Here is a 21,400-nt window from a genome sequence, read left to right as displayed (position 1 = left end):
CGCTCGATTCACAAAACTATAATTCTAAATAAAACGTCTCTTATACTATAGAATACTAATTATCACGTATCTTGTAATATGCTCATTATTATAAGATTTATTAATATATGGTGGACTGTGTCTAATGGGTACAAGTACCACTCATCAAATATTCTACCGTCAAACAGCAGTTCTCAGTATTGATGTGTTCCGGTTATATATGTTTCCGGACATAACATCTTAGTTCGTGTGATTAGTGGCGCATTGGCGATGTAAGGAATGGTTTATATTTCTCATAGTACCATTGACTATGGGCGGTGGTGCCCTTATTACTTATCTTCAATTAAATGGTCCTCAAAATAAATAATTCAGTACTGATAACAAGAGACATGTGTGAATTACTCACCTGAAGAAAATTAAATAGTTATGTAATGTTAAATATAACACTACAGGTGTCGTACCAAGATGATTATCATTCATACATTCCATTCACAAACAATCAGCCTATCTAATATCAATAAATCTTATAATACCGCGTGTATTGTGTAAAATTTATTATATTTAAGTTGTAGGATATATGTATATGTATTACATATGTATGTATATAAATTAGTTGAAAGTGGCTTTGCTGACATAAGTTTACCAAGAAAAGCGTTGAGCCTTCAGTAAGTTAGATTTAGTAACGAATACACATATTGCGTTATAATTACGTAGTTTCGGTCTGTAATCACAGTCTTTTCTCTACAAAAAATTGTAAATTTCAAGTCATATTTGATTACGGTTATCATAATATATAATTGTAGTACCAAATTAGAAGTTGAAATGAATATTTTTAATAACAAAATGATGATGTTAAAATAAATATGTTTTTAATAATAATAATATAATTATTTCAGTAGTTGTATACGAAATAAAGATATATTTATGATGTGATTTTATAAATTGTACATAAATTAAGTTGTTACAGTATTTGTTCATCCAATTACTATAATAGAATAGTATTATATCAATTTGATGGAAATAATATTTGTGATTTTGGAATAAAACAATCTATTTATAACATTATGATCATACTATTATTATAATACTTAGCTATAATAAGTTTTCTCGACTCGGTTTTAAAATTGTGCCTCAAATGTAAAAATAATTTATATTAAATTCATTTTGATTTTCCAATTTAATTAAGTTTCTCATCAAGTATTAAATGCATTCCTTTTTATAAAAATATAATATATAAGTCATTATATTAATATTTTACTATTTATGTTATTTTAATTATAGTCTTCTAAAGTTCTTTATTCCTTCTAAGCGTGGATATGAATAAAAGCTACAATTACATTTCAAAGAAGATAATAATCATACATTATTAAACATTCAATGAATGAAGAATAAAATAATCGAAATGAAATCTTTCCAAATTTAAATTATTTAACGCAAACAATTGCGTTGAAGAAAATCAAATGTGAAATGGTAGCAGGCGTTAGATAATTTAGAGTGGTAATGTAATCCGGTCCTCAGATAACATTTCCCACGACCTCGGTCTGTGTCTCGTGTGTTTCACTTTGATAAGGATTTGTTAAATACAACGCGATTTCATTATAAGAAATAGAGCAAAAAGAAATGATATTATTATTTCTTTTAGTGTAAGAAATAAAGATAATAAAACTGCTTTGTTGTATGGTTTCGAATGTGTAATTAATCTTCTTAATCATTTTATATAACGTTTTTATTTTATTCCTTATATATTACATAATAATGAAGACAAATTATTTATTTTCAATTCATATATAAACTTAAGTAGTAAATGAAAAAAATGTATAAGAGAACACTGCTTTTACGAATTCAAATACAGTTGCAGCTTTTCATATGAATTCCAAATTTATATCCAAACAAAGTGAACGCGAGAGCCTCTTTTACTAAGATTATAAAATGAAATATTTTCGAATACCTAAGGCTTATTTCAGATGAATGTAAGCATTAAATATATGTAAACGTGAACCTTCTAACGGTAGCTTTAGCCGACGTCAGTTATTTAGACATTGTGTTCAACATTTGCACTGCTGTTCAAATACTAGAATAGCGAACTATGAATTGTTAACCGTAATTTAAATAAAGAATGTATGAATAATATAAATTAAATATATTAAACTTTTTAATTATTTAAAAAGAGTTCTGTATAAAACAAAATACAAATGTGTTCTGTTATTTTTATAGCTATGGAATGCAAAATGCTCGGTGTTTATCCTAAGACAATATGAGTTATAATAGACTGCGTCGGTAACGTGAATCACTGGGTTCTCTTCAGGCGAGGCTTTGTATTCAGTTTGGCGGATGACGATAACCTTAATGTAAGCGCCGTCACGGCTGGTGGTCCCAAGAAGGATCGCCTTTGTCGTGGTCCCTTCCGTACGCCCCATTCTTTTCTCTTTATACCGTTTCTCACTTGAGTAATTCGAGGACAATAAACATTTATTGTCCTCGCCTATTTGACAGACGATGAAGAAATATCGAATGAGTGCGTACATATTTAGCGAAGGTTTTCTATTCACAGAGGTATGATTTACGGTCAACGTAAAGATACCTACATTTGATCCCCAAACTATCAAGGGATAATAGAACGAATCGGTCACCTAAAAACCGAAACTTGAATACACTAAATATTTCGAAAGACGAGAAATTCTCATCGGAAAACATTCGTATTGGTTTTTTACGTCGCGTTTTTTTTACAGAAAAGGGATTTTACGATGTCCCCGTTCAATAATAATTAACTTTAAGGGTCGTATATCTTAACTTAGATTTAATACAAACGAATACTCTAACAAGTTACGAGTTTGCGTTACTAACATCAATTTATTTAGGAACCATTACTTGTTACCTCAATTACTGTTTCAAATGTAATAATATTAACGTTCTTATTTACTTCAAATAAAATACTATAAAGATTTATAGAATAAAATTTAATAATATTTTTTATTTATAAAAGTAATTTTTCTCTATTAAATGTTTGCGGTGTACAATAAGATAAAACACATTTTAATTTGAAAAAAAAATGTTGTTTCTAATTTGCTTGAACTAGTTGCAACATATAATTACGTAAAGTATATTTTAAGGCTACTCGTATATAAATTCGTAGTATGTATCAAACATTTTCAAAGCATATAACAATCTATTAAACAGCATTTTCTTTACCAAACTCATATATTTAGCGGGTAAATATTCCGCTGTGTAATTTCGTTGTGTTGGGAGCGTCATATTAATAAAGCATGCAGAGATTTTAGACGTAACGAGTACAAAGGAAGGACTTGCATTTTGTATTCAGTTTGGTAGGCAAGGATAACTTTAATCGGAGAAAAGTGTCACCTTAAGTGGCTTTATGGAAAGACCCTTTGTCTGGAGCAGGGTACTCTAACGTCTTATTTTTTTCATCCGGATTTTTCTATTGTCATGGAGTAATGTAAAATTCCACCACTCAACGAAACTTTTTGTAGGATTCCAGTGAACCTAGACTAAGGCGAAAACCGACTCCACTTGATGGATTGTGATCGAAGGCCTCGTAGATCATATTGCACGTACCTACTTGGTCATTTAGTTTTACGATTGATCGCCTCACTGGATACGAAGATTGAAAAATGATTTAGTAGTTCCAGTACAAAAATAGTATACATATATTTTTGTAGATTGCGGTTTTTAATATGGGGAATTTACTTCGATGATCGATTTCAGAAATATTTGAAGATAAACAAAATTGGTGTCGAAAAGATGTCGCGTTCCGAAAGTTGCAGTACGTGACAAATATTCTAGTTTCTGAGTATTCTCCGAATTGAAAACTACAATAGACTCTCACGACGTGATGTGAATCGTTTATTGAATCAACGTTTATACACTTCTCATGCTTACATACGGGACGTATGGAGAGCGATAGTAATGTTGTCGAAGGAAATACTTTAACAATCATATTCGAACAATTCAAGTTTTCAGACAAAGAAACTTTGATTTCAGTAGAAATACGAATTAACAAGCAAACTTAACTCTTTAAAATGATATTCAAATTTCGAACGTGAAAACATAATTAGTTGAAATCTATTGAGTGTTGCAATATAAAAAAATAAATAAACGGACATTCGTGTGTAAACAATTAATAGCGATCATACAATTAGCAAGTTCAACGACGGTAGCACTCCTTGGGAATTAAACAATCGCCTCCTGACTAGTTTAATATGATCTGAACGATAGCAACAAGCAATAACATAATTTGATCAAAATGTAACTATCTGATTTTCTTTTGAAGATTTTGCTTTGACTTTTCGTAGGTCAGGTTTTCTTCTGCAAGTCGCAGTGGTGTTTATTTTGATTATTAATATGTTACTACAGCTTTTATATTAAAAAAATCTATATAAATGAAATTGATTATAATAATATAATTAGTTGAACATCTGTTATTAATTTAATACTACAACAACAAACAAACGAATAACAACAGCCTGTAAATTTCCCACAGCTGGGCTTAGGCCTAATGTCAGTTTTGAAGAGAAGGTTTGGAACATATTCCACCACGCTGTTCCAATGCGGGTTGATGGAATACACATAAGCTGAATTTTTACGAAATTAGACAGATGCAGAATCATAATTCAATCATCGTGAGGAAACCCTCACGATGTTTTTCTTCACCGGTGAGATCGAGGTGAATTATAGACACACATTTTTTTTGCGGGTAGGCATTGAGTACACAACATCTCTGTTTTAAAATTAGTTTTATATTTAATTAAATAGGATATAATACGCAAATAGTAAAAAATATGTACTGATAGTTCACTGTACCGCCCAGCTAATATTATCCTGTGCTAATTTACGTCGCACAAGCCATCGAACAGTATTTTGATTCTCTTCATCATAAGTGAAGTAACCTCAATGGAGTCGATTAAAGAGATATTGGCTTCAATGGCTGAACAATTCAATACGACGATGAAGGACTTCCAGCAAGATCTCCAAAAAACTAATTCTCCAGTCACTGCCTCTTCTCTCGCTACAGAATTTGCTGCTTTTAAAACCTTCGTCATCACGGCTTTGAATTCTCTCCAACGTCAGGTAGAATTATTTACATGTGAATTCGACAGACTTGAAATGCGTTCCCGTAGGAAGATGTTGCTTTTCCACGGTGTGCCTGAAGAGAAGTCGGAAGATACTTCGGCGCGGGTGACCAGTCTTGTCGCTGAACATCTCCATATCGACCAGTTCTCTACGACCTCCATCAAAAGATCCTATCGATTGGGTCGTAAAACGGAGAAAAAACCTCGTCCTATTGTGGTTAAGTTTTCGGATGTCTCCATGCGTAGTAAGGTCTGGTTCGCAAAAACAAAGTTCAAGGGTACCGGTGTGACACTGTCCGAGTTCTTGACCAAAGCCCGACATGACTTATTTGTTGCGACGAGACGGCATTTTGGAGTGGACAAGTGTTGGACGCGCGATGGAATTATACACGTTATTGCTCCGGACGGTTCGCGTCATAAAATCGAAAGAATGATGGATTTTGAGAAGATTGACACTCTATCAAAATCAAAATCTGCCGTGCTACGCGCTGCAGCCACTAGTAAGACGTTGGATAACAAGACCCCACCTTTACGAGCTAAGAGATTGGTAAAGAAGTAGTTGTTTATTTTTACTCAAGTTTGTATTTTATAGTTGTTCTTATCTGATTTTGCAACCGTAGTTTTTATTTGTCATATGATTTGTAAACGGTATACGGTATTTTTTAATCACTTTATATTTTGTACAAGTCATATATTATTCATTTTTATTAGTTATTTTGCTTTTTTTATGCACTTAGCTCAGTATTATTGTAATGTGTTTTTGTGGTTATACTTAATACTATATATTATTATTGATGTTTTAATTCCATCGAATGACAGAGTAGTTAGGCTGTCACAGACTATTGATAAATGTAGATTATAGTAAACATTTTTAAACAAATTGTCTTTGGACAGACTTTGACAATATTTCATTGAATTTTTTTTTTATAAACTTCAAAAAGATTTACTTTTTTTTAACTATTACTATTATTACTATATATTTTTTTTTTAATGGTATTTTTTTTTTTTTTTTAAAATGTTTATTTATCTATGTTTGGTTGTATTGTTGATTCTTACGGGTAAAGTTTAAGTATTTTATTTTGCAAATTTTTTTGTTGGTTTTTACTAGTACTTTGATTATTTTATTTTTACTTATTCCTACTTTCTTTTTTCTGTTAATGCATTTGTTTTTTTTTATTTTGCTCACTTTGGCTGGTATAATTGTGGCTTTGGTTATCTTCTTGTGGCTGGCGGGAATGTGAATTGAGCTCAAGTTGTTTTGTTTTTATTATTAGTATTATTATTTTATTAATATACATTTTTAAATTATATAGTATATTATCTATTATACATTATAAATCTATTATTTATTTATATTTTGTAAATTTTATCTTTTGATTTATAGTATGAGTCAGAACGATGATGATTCGTCGGATACATTTTGTTCTGTTCCTTGTAGTGAAACAGATAGCAATGACAGTTTTCTTAGTCTACCCTCACTTAGTGATGAATTAGACGCACATTTTAGCGATGCTTCTAAGCTTTTAACGTGGTTCACATTAATGCTCAGAGTGTTCCCGCCCATTTTTCGGATATGCTGACTTCGTTTCAAAATAATAATTTGCATGCTATTTTGATTTCAGAATCCTGGCTGAAATCATGTCACCCTTCGGCATCATACAGCTTACCGGGTTTTCGTTTGATTCGGAATGACCGCTTAGGTCGTTCGGGAGGAGGTGTTGCCATTTACTTGCGATCGCACATACCTTTTACTGTAATTGATTTCTCGCAGCACCAAAATAGCCCCGGAGCAGAACATCTTTTTATTGAGGTCCTATTTTCCAACACCAAGCTTCTTCTCGGCGTTTACTATAATCCTAGCCTTACCATCGATTATTTTATGTCATTTGAACACCTTTTAGAAAAATTTGCTCCTCTATATATACATAAAATAATAATGGGCGATTTTAATACTTGTCTTCTTAAAAATGACTCTCGAACTTCTCGCCTTAATTCTATTGTACAAGCAGCTGATTTGCACATATTGCCACTGTCTGCGACTCACACATTTCCTAACTGCTTACCTTCTCTTCTCGATTTAATCCTTGTCTCTTCTGATACTCACGTCGAAAAATTCGGTCAATGTGCTGCTACTGCCTTTTCCTATCATGACCTTCTTTTCTTGTCTTACAAACTACGACCTCCTAAACCTAAACGTAGAATTGTTATGAGGCGTAATTTTTGTAGGGTTAACTTTGACAGGCTTGTTGAGGATGTGTCGAATATTGACTGGTCCGGAGTGCTTAATGCTTCATCAATTGATGAGAAATTAAATGCTTTCAATATCCTTTTAACTCAACTTTATGACAAGCATGCTCCTATTCGACCAGTGCTACTGAAGCATCTACCGGCACCATGGTTGACTGACGAAGTGAAATCCTTGCAAAAGAAAAGGGATATAGCCAAAGCTAATTTTAGACTTGATCCCAGTGATGTAAATCGTGAGAAGTACCGGAGAGCTCGGAATCGCTGTAACAGGGTGTGTAGGGATGAACGTCGACGCCACATCTATAAGTCAGTCATTGAGGAAAATGACTCAGCCCGAGTTTGGAATTTCCTCAGATCCCTAGGAGTTGGGAAACAACAACAGGATCTACACTCTGAATGCATAAATTTAAATCTGCTAAATCAGCATTTTCCTGCTCTGTCACTATTGATAATACCACAAAATTAAATACAATTTCTCAAATTTCATCTTCCATAACTACTGATCTTCCCTCTTTTCAATTCAGTCAATTCACGTGTAGTGATGTTAAGAAGAATATTCTAGCCGTATCGTCTAACAGTGTTGGTACTGATTGCATTAGTCGTCAAATGGTAATTCCTATTATAGATAATCTAGTCCCTATAATAGCAAATATTTTCAATTCTTCCATTGAGAATGGCACATTTCCTTCTTGTTGGAAAGATGCTTTAATCATTCCCTTGCCAAAAAAACCCACCTCGACCTCCTTTTCTGATCTACGACCTATTTCTATTCTTCCTTTCCTCTCTAAAGTTCTTGAACGTCTAACTTATAATCAACTTAACCTCTTCCTCTGTAGATACAATCTTTTCAATCCCTTTCAATCCGGATTCCGCTCCGGCCATAGTACGACTACAGCGTTAGTAAAAATCACTGACGATATTCGTATGGCTAAAGACAAGCGCCAACTCACTGTTTTGACGTTACTCGATTTCAGTAATGCTTTCAATAGTGTAGATTTTGACATCTTGCTTGCCGTATTGCGCTCTCTTAACATATCGCCTTTAACGATTGACTGGTTTCATTCTTACTTGCACGGTCGCCGGCATCGAGTGAGACTTAACGATACTTTTTCTGACTGGACTACTGTCAAAGCCGGTATTCCGCAAGGTGGCGTGATGTCTCCACTCCTATTTTCACTTTTTATCAGTTCTATTACTAAACATATTTTTTCTTCCTACCACCTGTACGCTGACGATCTCCAGATTTACATGCACACAAGCTTAGAAGATCTGCCTAGTACAATAGGTACCATAAATAAAGACCTCGAACGTATTAACAGATGGAGCAGAGAGTTTGGTTTGCAGGTTAACCCATCCAAATCGCAAGCTATAATTATCGGAAGTCAACAGCTCAGTTCGCGGATTAATTACTCGAATGTGCCGCAAATTACTTTTGCTGGTGTCATTATCCCCTACAGTGAAACTGTCAAGAACCTGGGTATAATATTTGATAAATTTCTGTCATGGGATCCACAGATATGTGAAGTTAGCAGGAAAATATTTTCAACCATCGGTTCACTACGAAGGTTGCGGAATTTTCTTCCTATTCCTACTAAAGTTGCTCTTGCACGATCTCTTCTTCATCCTATCCTTGATTACGCCGACACCTGCTATCTAGACTTAAGGGAGGATCAGCTGAATAAACTTGAGCGTCTACAAAACCTCTGTATTCGATTCATATTTGGTCTTCGCAAGTATGACCACGTCTCTGAGTTTCGTGAAGGGCTCAAGTGGGAATGGGAAGCCCCATACGCCTTCGCAGGAGCACGCACATACTTTCTCTTCTATATTCAATATTATTTAGTCCTATTCTCCCTTTGTATTTGAAGGAAAACTTTGAATTTCTCTGTGACTCCCACAATCGATCGCTTCGTTCCAGTGAACGTCTTACATTGAAAATTCGCAGTCACTCCACTACTTTTTACAGCAAGTCCTTTTGTATTGAAGCAGCACGCTTGTGGAATACCCTTCCGGTTCACATCAGACAAGCGAAATCACTTGAATCTTTTAAAATTAAGGTTAAGCAATACTATTTAGGACTTTAAATGTTCTGTCATTTACTTTGCTACTAGCTATTCATATGTATTTGTATTCGTCTGTACTCGTACATAAGTTTATGTCATGCTGTCTATATCTGTATGTATGTATGTATGTTTGTTTGTATGTATGTATGTATGTATGTATGTATGTATGTATGTATGTATGTATGTATGTATGTATGTATGTTTGTATGTATGTTTGTATGTATGTATCTTTATCTTTATTTTTATTTACATATATTCGGGAGTATTTGTTTATGTATGTATATTTATATGTTTTGATATATATTAAGGTATTTGTGTAGTGTATCTTCCTTGTCTAGTGTAATAATTTGTGTATAAATATAATTTCATAAAGTATTTAACCCTGTGCAGTACACCCGCTTTCCGCTTTTTCACATTAACTCCTCCACGCTGGTTGTCTGGAAGAAATCGCTTTTAAGCGATAAGACCGCCTGTTGTACATTTCTTCTTTTTTCATATATTGTGTTATTAAATGTAAAATTTATTTTTTAGTGTGTGTGTACAATAAAGAGTTATTATTATTATTATTATTATGCACGTGTTTTAACCACTGGGTCATCTCGGCTCTTAATACAATATATAGATAAACATTCTTTAAAACATTATCTTGACGATTGAACCGACATGATAGTTCTGCAATAATTAATGGTTATAACACACTTACACGTTGATATAGTACACGTTCTCACGTAGCCGCTGGATTTCTCGTATAATGCAATGCTATCTAATATCACTATTATCTGCATTAAAGTGATTAGCCCGCCCAGTCAGCCATGACTAATCGAATACTTGTTCAATGAACGCATTCAATTGCGAACTAAGTTCACTCTTAAAGTAGATTCTTTAAGATTAACAAGTGTTTTCTTAACAGACTAATTAAATAAATATGTTAACTTTCTCATGATTAAATTATTTTAATTAAATTTATACAACGACATTTTATATAGAGTTAATGGATTTCTTGTCACGTCTATAATTTAAATTTGGAAAGAGTAAAAGTGCAAAGCATCAGTACATATGTACGTATATCATAAAAATATCTCAATTTTATGTAGCGAATTAACATTTTTTTGGCAACTAAGATGTTATGGCCCTTGTGCATGTCGTTACCCCCACTACATACACAGGTCAGTAGAATTCTAGTGCAATTCTGGTAGTTCTCATATAAACATTAAAATTAAGTCAGGTTAATTAGTTATTTTTTGATATTTTTATTAAACAAATTTACGACCTGGAATCCAAAATAAACAAATTTTCATTTAAATATTAATGATAAAACAGTGTAATAAATAACGTATCGGTAAATGAGTTCAAAATGATTTTTCACCCCGTAAATGTTCCGGTGATGCGCGGACCGCCAAACACAGAAAACCTTTGAAAAAAATGTAAGCTGATTTACCGTGGCCAGGGGCCCGTGCCCACTCGGCCGGCAAATAAAGGCCACCAGACAAATGCTCGCAAATTGACTCGACGTTTTTCACAGTATTCCATATTTTTTATGTAAGGAGCGGCCTATTTGATGAGAAACTGGAGTACGTGCCCCGTATTATTAGCTTGAACTTTTCAAAGGCTTAGGATAGTTCTTTGCATGTAAAGCTCTCTACGCTTCTCTTTGTACTCCCTAGTATTCAGAATTCGTAAAGGCTAGCGTTTATTCATGAGCGAATATAATGAGGTGCAAGTTTCATGTGAATCTTAATAATTAATTTGAACGGGACGTTGGTTTTGTAGAGAAATTAAAAATTATGTTACATATTGTACACATTTTTATTTTAACGAGATTATAATGATTGCATAATGCATGATACTCTAATCGCAACACGTTACTTGCACGTATACCACACTACATAGTAGTTATCTACACTCTAAATAAATGTATTTTTAAACAAAAACGTATTTAATATACAAATATAAAAGCAACAGTCAGGCAGTTAAGACAGTAATCTTATGAAATTAATCTAATCTACTTTAAAAATACAGATATTTTTGTCGTATTTCCTAATAAAATAACACTAATAAATGAATATACATTGAACTTACACGAATAGTAGTAATAGATGCATGCCGTTTCGAAGGTTTTAGTATATAACACTTGATATCAACAACTGTCATTGGTTCTGCTTGTAATAGTATAATTGATCAAGAATAAATTACCAAAAGCAGAAAATCCTTAAAACGCCAATACATCGTTAAAAATAAAAAGTTTTAAGCACGCAAATTCGTCATTGAAATAAAGAAAGAGATAATCAAAAAAGGTCGACACAAAAACCACTTCATTACAGAGCTTGGAGGAATTAAGATGGTACAACGAGCAAATAAAGCTAAGATTACAAGTTAACCTCATGTTAGTCGGAAGCCCCAATGATAAAGCATCTCAGGAAAATCGAGCACGAGGAGGGTAGACTAATCCCTCTTTAGCAAAAACGTTTCGTTCCAAAAAGTGATGGGTGGATCGCTAGGGAAAGGATCTTCATTATCCAACCGTGTTTGCAGTTAAGCTAAAGGACCATAAGATTACTTACTGCCTAATACAAGTTAAAAAACAGAACATATTCTCGGTGACCTCTGACATGCGAACCGCTTATTCACTTCGCTTGAAACAAAAAAGGTTACGAAATCGTCCCTTATTTATGTATGTATGTGTATGGATTAATACGACCCTTCCTTAGTAATTTTATTATTCTTTAAACGATCAGTCGATCAAATTTTAATAAGATTATTTTTATTAGTAAGACTATTCATTAATGTTCAATTTTATATAAATTCGTACTAGATTTGTAATTAAAGGCCATGACATTCTAAGGAAAGCAAAATTCCTAAATTTGTATCAATAATTATTTTCGTTAAATTTAATAATATATAAAATATGTGTGTTGTACTGTACATATGTTAAACTAGCGGCCCGTCCCAGCTTCACACGGATTTACATAAGTTTTTTGCTGCTTTTTTCCGACATGTCGTTATATTTCAACTTTAATTATAATTTACACAAAAACCTTAATAGATTATATACCTAAACCTTCCTTATGAAATCCTCTGTGTATTAGTGAAAATAGCATGAAAATCCACTTCAGTACCAACGAGTAAAGAGAAACAGCAATGTAATCATAAAACACATTTATTCAATAAACAATTATTTTTTTAATTAAGGAGATAATGTTGCAAATTTTCGATGTATAAAATATAGTGGCGTTATGCGGCTGTTATGATATAATGATCCGTCGAATTTATTGGCAGGACCTGAGTGAAATCAGATGTAAATGATTAATGAATTTAACGGCCAGCCACAAGGCTCGGCATTAAGTCCGATTTAATATTATTTGTCAGGGTAAATGTTATAGTGGACAAATATATTTTTATCACGTTATTAATTCCTAATTTTAACTAACAAGTATTCATTAATATTTTATTAATAAAATTAGTTTTGATTGATGATAACTTAACTTAACCGTTGTTTGTGGGTTCAAATATAAACAAACACCACAGATTTTTTATGTACTTAGTTAATGTTTAATAATTCATCACATGCTCGGTGGTATATACATATATCATGCAGCATCTGACTTATTTCAATGATTGGAGAAGCGCGGTGGAACAAGTTCAAAACCTTATATATATACAATATCTACCAAGGAGCAAAAGCCTTTTTAACCCAAGTGGATTTATTAGTATTAATTCATAACATATAAACAAATCATGTATTGTTTATTTTTCGAAGTGCTAACCAAGTACATAAAGAGGCTGCTTAGAGTCCTCGACACCTTGTAAGTATCTCAACATGCCAGTATCGCACGTCATATAATTTTAACGGAATCATATAATCATCGCTTCTCAAAGTTCATGAAGGTCGCCTTGGTTATATGATGAAAACATTATTATTGAACATTCGCACAACCAACTGATATTGGTTTTTCATACAATCGCGTCATAAAAAGATTCGGGACGATACCTTTTGCGCGTTTACCTTTGAAAATTTATATTTCCCGTGGGACTCAGCGAGACCGACCCCAATGATACACAATGGGCAATCGAATTATCATATCGTTATGGGCAAAAGAAGCAGCAGATATTGATTCATTTTTTTTCTATCTATAAATAATGTACATACACGCAAGTATTATTTAACACAGAGCAAAGAAATCAAGGCGTCGCATACACAATTAAATGCCATAAATTTTGTGCTGCTCGCATATCTAATTGAAAACGTTTATACATCGAAACTAATTAAGCAATCGCACTTTGGATTCCAAAGGTTTCTCAGCGATACCTGATTTTATTACGACGTAAATATTATGATGTGTTTTGTAGCTAAAATGCTGCTAAAATAACAGTTTTGTTTAAACATCTTAGCTTGATTTTAACGAGCTGATATGTTAGCTGTCTTTAACATCCATCAGAATTAAATCGAACGATATTTATATATACTAGCGTGTCGTTATATTATGACCAAATTACATGAATTAATTATAAACTGTAGCCTATGTGTTATTCTTATGTATAACCTATATTACTGTAAAATTTCATCCAAATCCGTTTAGCAGTTTTTTTTGAAAGAATAACAAACGATATTGTGTGTATGTATGTTACATTCATCGTCACAAAGTTTCCCATTTATAATATTAGTAAGGTTAAAAAATATATAAAATAAAAATGAATTCCGTTGATTAAATTTTATTGAAGTCTGCTTAGATAATTACAATCGAATCCGATTTAGCAGTTAATCAACTAAAAGATATTCAAGTGCGTTCACTCATCAAGATTTCAATATTATTGATTCGAATATAAAAGAAACAAACTAAGACATAACTTTTAAATTGTCCTATTTACATAATCCTCTCTTTGATATACTCTTGACATAGCGTACTTACAGTTTCCTTTGTAAGGATTCCGTCCATACTTTTTAACTTAGTTTGTTAGCTTTTAAAATGACACTATATTTGAATAAGAAAAGTTATACCATTGTTACAACTACTGGGACCCAGTAACACATGTTGTTCGGATAATATTACTTTGAATATTTCTACTTATAAATAAATTATTTATATAATAATGCAATTCTTATGTAAACGATAATACTTTTAGTTAGTCTAAAGACTGATCTGACTCAGTGTGATTGTTTCAAGAACCATAGTTGTCAGACGTGGATCTGTTTTAATTAATTTAATTAATTTGTTTCTTATAAAAGGATAGTAGCAAGGAAATAGCTATAGTATACGTAGTCTGGATGAAACGATCAGCAGATAACATTCGTTTTTTCTCTTTTTCATTTAATTTCGAATTAATATAATATATTTTTAGTATATAATTATATTTATGGTACATTTATGCATTGAATGCTAGTTTAAGGGTTGAAATACCATTTTAATGTAAAAGTTGAGACCATCAGCAAGAATGATGTCAGCCTTTTACAACAACTACACTATATTAGTGAACAAAATTTTAGTCTAATACAAATAGATATTTAGGTTACAATAAATTACATCTTTTTCTTAGTTATTAACAATTAAGAAGCAATAATATGAAATCAATTTCAAAGAAATAACAAATTTAATCTGTTAATTTCTATAGCAATCAAGATACAATTAATTCTATTCTCGGAAACTCTTAACGAAATCAGTATCGGAGGAATTCTTTGGAAGTTTGCAGTGTTCTAACGGAAGTAATTGATTTTAATTCAACTGGCAGTACTTTAAAACGCAGCAGAGCGTTAATGAAAAATTATTTTCTCATTTGAAGTTGTAAGCTGAAGAGTTGGGCGAGTCGGCCGCACAGTTCAGCGGAATATCGTCCATTAGCCATTCCCTTTTACTATTCAGGAAAACTAGAAAGGAAGCCTTGTCGTCGTTTTTTTCTTGAGAAAATTACCGCATAAATGTTTTGTTACTTCAAATTTAAATGCCCTCGTTTTGTTTGAAAATTAAACGCAATGTATCAAAAAAAAAGATCCCAGAAATATTTGCTTTTTGTTTAAATAGTTGAACGTACAATCATATACATCTATACGCTGACAGTTGAACTATATATCTTAATCATATATCATAGTCAAACTATAAAGAACAAGAATCGAATCTAACTAATCAATAATCATATATAATTCTCAAGGATCGTTTCAATTTCAAACCTTATTTACTTCTATAAGATTCAATACAAAACTGATTATTCAATTTTATTTTATAACGAATATTTCATAGTACTTATTCTATGTTTTATAATAATACTTAGACCTGCTAAGGAGACTATAAGGATTGATGACCGATTGACAGGGTCATTAGGTCCCAGATCCTTTTTTCCAGACCGTCAAAGGCAATTGGGATTAAGTTTTTCGTTCGTTGTCTAATGACTAGACGAGTTTTATTCAATCTAGTCGCACATTATGGATTTATTGCTGAACGCAGACGTTTTTAAATATATTTGCATTTTTTAATATATTATTGGTTGGCGATAGAATATGTGCTGACTGACTGATCTCTATTCAGACGGACTTGTATAAAGAACGATCATCAAGTGCAACATATAAGTAGAATAAAACTAGGAATTCTATTAAAAAATACACTTTCAGAAAATATTTTTGTAGAGTGACACGTAATAGATTCACATGGATGCATATGTTAGTACATATAATACAGAGACCTTATCACATAAGCTCGACATATTTTAGTATGGTTTTCCTTTTCTTAATTTTAATGATAGTTCTAACTAGGAATGGTTGGAAAGTTATTTGACCCTAATGGGTATAGAGCTTCTTCGATCATAAACCATAAGTATATATTTATGATAAGAATTATTTGTTTCATCTCTTCTTTACTCGGTTGTACTAAATACTTTATCAAGTCGATCAAGTTAAATTGCCGCGACATCGAATATTGATATATATATGATGTCGACTATCACTCGACAGGCAATGTTGAACAAACCGCAAAACTATACAAGAGACATATACAAGACGCAAGCGCAACATCCGTCAAACCCAAGAGTCTGGCACGAAGCTTATATACCACAGATATAGGTACGTATGTGTACCAAAGTTGTAGTTGACTCGAGGAACAAAAGAGGGCATCACATCTAGAACTACCCAAGTTAGAGCAAACTTCATGCAACTAAGATCGGAATGGCATTTACGAAAACTAATAATTCAACTAAACCTAAAATTACTTACAAGTCATTCAATGTTATTAACAAACCCATAACCCATGTTATTAAAAATCCCATCGAATGAAACGATGAATGACGTTTTATACCATTTGTCTATATGGCCAAAATATGAGTTATTTGTAAAACATAACCAAATATATACAAAGTCGGAGCCAAAAACATAGGGCGTGTATATAAAGACGTTTACGAATTAAATTCTTTACCCCACTTGGTTTCGCTATTGTCAGTTAAAGTCTGTAATGTGTACTCTCTAATACTAACCTGGCAATTCTCATTCTATTTGCCTGCTCCCAGTCTTTACTGCGCCGTTTTGTACTTTAAAAACATTTACGAATAAGAGCTCATTCCGGTTCTTTTTGTGTCTTAACGACTTTATTCGTCTTTACCCGTTTTTGTTTCAATCGAATAAAAATTATCGAAGTACACCTTAAAGGTCACATTGTTTTTAAAGGATTTCTAAATAAATAAAAATTTTAACAAAAAGAAAAACCGACTTCAAGCAAAACACTATTTTAAAACAAATAAATATGCACTAAAAGGTAATAAAATAATTGCGTTCTCCTTAGTAACAACAACAACAGCCTGTAAATTCCTACTGCTGGGCTTAAGGCCTTCTCTCCCTTTGAGGAGAAGGTTTGGAACATATTCCACCACGCTGTTCCAATGCGGGTTGGTGGAATACACATGTGGCAGAATTTCTATGAAATTTGTTACATGCAGGTTTCCTCACGATGTTTTCCTTCGCCGCTGAGCACGAGATGAATTATAAAGACAAATTAAGCACATGAATCAGCGGTGCTTGCCTGGGTTTGAACCCGCAATCATCGGTTAAGATGCACGCGTTCTAACCACTGGGTCATCTAGACTCCAAAGTAAAATATTTTTTGGTATTTTTAGTTCATTAAATTCATCATTAGTTGTTTCTAATTTTGAGCTTGGTTTATTTTTATAATTTATTTATATGTTAAATAATTAAACCAAATTGACGGCATTGTTTTATTAAAAAAATTAAATAATAATATTACTAATCTATATTATTTAATCACAATCTTCAAACTATAAACTCGTGGAGTAAGTTTTATGGTTTATATTTAAATTTTTCTAAATCACAACTCATTATTTGTGGTAACAAGCATCAACTATCTTTATTAAATAATCTACAGCTGCCTCCAATAACTACTGATGGGATTTGCATAAATTATACTGTTAAAAATCTTGGTATCATTTTAAATAGCTCACTTACCTGGGCACCGCAGGTGTCAAACGTTAGCCGAAAGATTTTTGCTACAATAGGTACCATTAAGCGTTGGAAAAACCTGTTACCTATAAAAACAAAAATCACTTTAGTCAACTCACTATTACTTCCTATCCTCGATTATGCTGATGCTTGTTACATAAATCCCACACAAGAACTGTTGGATAAGTTGGAGCGGTTACAAAATCTATGCATTAGGTACGTATTTGGGTTGAAAAAATTTGACCATATTTCTCAATACCGCGCTAAATTTCAGTGGTTAACTGTTCGGCATCGTAGAAATTTCCATGCTCTTTGCACTCTCTTTACCATCCTTTTCCATCCCCACACTCCTCACTATCTTAAAGAACGCTTTGCTTTCTTTACAACTGACTCTCCTTCGCATCCTAATCTCCGGTCCAGTAGTGACAATAAATTAAAATTATCAATAAGTCACTCTAAGTGTTACTTTTACTGTTAAAACTGCTAAACTGTGGAATGATTTGCCGTATACCATTCGGCATTCAGAAACAATTAAAATCTTCAAAAATCGATTAAAACGTTATTATTTGGCTTTGCAAAACGAACATGTAGACGACAATATATCCGTATCTGTATGTATGTATGGATATGTATGTATGTATATGTGTGTATGTATAGATTATTTATATTAGGTATACATTATTGTATATTATATTTATATAGATGTATGCGTTTGTGTATATTGGATGTATGTATTTATTATTGTAGTCGACATTTACTTATTATTATTTTGACATAAACTTTCTATGCACTTAACGTTTTACTAATATAATAGCTTTTTACTCCTTACAGACAACCGTCTGTAAGAGATCACTAATAGTGATACATCATCATATCATATCATATCACTGATAGTGATATGACCGCCTTTGCATATTAATGTTTTCTCTTGTCAATTTCTTTTACTCATTGTCAACTTTACGTGTGTGCAATAAAGAAGTTTATCTATTTATCTATCTATCTAATAATTTTAATTTTTGTATCGAAATTAATTTCCATTGTTTATATTTATATGATGTTGCCATAATATCTTTTTATAATAGAAAAAGACAATTTGGAAGGCGTAGACAAGTTTCGAAAGCAAATTCACTGATGAAAGCAATAAAAACAATTAGGATTAGGAATTCTCTTTACCATTTCATCTATAAGCGCACGCTTCACTGAAGGGATAACGTGTAGGCGAAGAAACTTTGAATGGTGATCAATCTACCGTTACCCCAAAATACAGATCGATGGATAGGAAATAAGGTTCCCCCGGTCCACTCACTTATAATATGTAAAATCCGCTTCAATGAATATTACACATACATTTATAAAAAATAAAGATTATCACTTCGGTTTTGTGTTATATTATTGAACTAGCGATCGGCCCCGGTTTCTTTCGGGTGTAAGTTATTTATATACCATGTTATACGATATAAGTTTAATTTATACTCTATAGCATTCAAGCACAATGTATATTATTGCCAAGAAAAAAAAAATGAAATTTAAGTAGAAGTATCATTAGTCCCGGAGATTACTATTACATACAAACAAAGAAGCCACGTAGCGCAGGTTTTATCGGGTTATAAATTTTTTGTAATATTTTGGTCAAGTTACTCAATATGTACAGTATATTGCGAAAGTAAGTCTGCCTATCTAATGATCTTTTTGGTAAAACAACTAAACCGAATCCAAGGGAATTTGTTTTGTAGCAAGCTTGAACTTAAAGGAAGGACAAATAATACTTTTTGACAATATTATTATAAACTATATTATTGCAAATATATTTTTATTGATATCCATTCACTAGTTATTGAATGATATAGTATATTAACAGTAGTTATTGCGTGATATATGAAAAAAGAAACATGAATACACTTTTACAAATTTTCTCTTTTTACCGTTAATACGTTATGTTATAAAAACTATTCAACATTCTAGAAATAAATATTGTACAATATTAAAATCAAAAGGTATATTAATTAGTTACTAGTATATTTTACGTGATATTCAATATTATGAGTGAATTTTCTATATTAAAAATATATTGTTGATGTCATAATAAGTATCGTCTATCAATAATAAAAAAACAACAATTACTTTTGCCGTCGGCAAAATATATCTATTTAGCCTTATTATATGGGTGTGTTCTTCGGTGAACCGATGTTGATATCTCTATTTTTAATTCCATCAGATTTCAAGGGCGGTCCCTTTTTAATTTGAAAACAATCCTTAGGCACGAGTGATTGAGTGATGTCCTCTTGATCGATTTCGGTCACAGCTACCATTCTCAACATGAGACTAGCCAACTGAGTAGAAGATATTATGTATGTATGTGTGTTTGGACATACTCACACAGGTGCATTTTTTGTAATCAGTAAGAAATTCTTTGCCCTCTAAACTTTATTATTATTTATTCTCCTTTCTTCACATCCATCTCTACATACATGATGTTAGTGCCTTCAGAACAAAAGTATTTGGCCATCTGTTTATAATCGGATGTATGAAGTATTTATATATAAACATTTTTAGGTTGTTATCTAGAATCTTTGGAAATCGTTATTATATAAAACGCACATCTACTGCAATGTTCCCAGAATGTCTTATTATAAAATGTATGTGTGTTTGTGTATTTGTCAAGTACAAAATATTAGGCTGGGTATTTGAGATCGCAACGCCTATAAGTTTAGATGCAAGGATCTTATTAAGTAATTTTGTGTTTCGATCTGAGACAAGGGAGTGTAAGTACTGCTACATATCTAACTACAAGTTACTATTGAATATATTTACGTAAAATTCAATAACTTTTTATTGTTGCAACACTGGATTTGAACTCAGCCTCGGGATCTACAGCCTTATAAGCTTGCTAAGCTTATTATGAAAAGTTCGGTATACGAAGTTCCGGCTTAATAAACGTAAAGTTTAGGCTCGTACTAAAATTTACTTGATTATTATGATTAAGTTATAAATTCAGCGAAGCGGGGAGATTAGCTAGTAAAGGTATAAAATAAAAACAAAATGCAGTATCATATAATCAAAGTGTATTAGTATATATATTTAAAAAAAGTACCAACACCTCATATAAGATTCTCTACTATGTTTTTCTACTGTGTTAAGAAAACTCAGTGGTGTATTCATCTAAGTTTATAATTTTATTCATAGGATATTTTTGAATTTCGAAAATCGAAATATTCAAATTGATGTTAAATACACAACAATAACTATACTAGAGGTAATAGATATGGAAAAAAATACTGATAAATCCTAACTAATGTTTATTTTATCTTCTTTTTTATATCTTTTCACGTAACTACTTAACAATTACATATTATTCATAAAAAAGAATTAAAGAAATGTCGTAAATCAGTTATTTATAAAAAAATCTTTGTGTTAAATTTAAAAATGAAAACAAAAAAGCATCTGCAACAACGTATCGAAATAATATTTCAATCGCGGTTGATTTTCAGGTTTTTATTGAAGAGTCTCTCTGTCTCCGAAACCCATCAGTCCTGTACGGTTATCAGTCATAAGTCCTTACGAAATTGAAATGGTACCATTTCAGATATACCTGTTCC

The sequence above is a fragment of the Vanessa cardui genome, chromosome 14 (genome assembly GCF_905220365.1).
Source record: "Vanessa cardui chromosome 14, ilVanCard2.1, whole genome shotgun sequence".
NCBI lineage: Eukaryota > Metazoa > Arthropoda > Insecta > Lepidoptera > Nymphalidae > Vanessa > Vanessa cardui.
The sequence above is the reverse complement of the archived record's forward strand: the minus strand, read 5'-3'. Positions refer to the sequence as shown.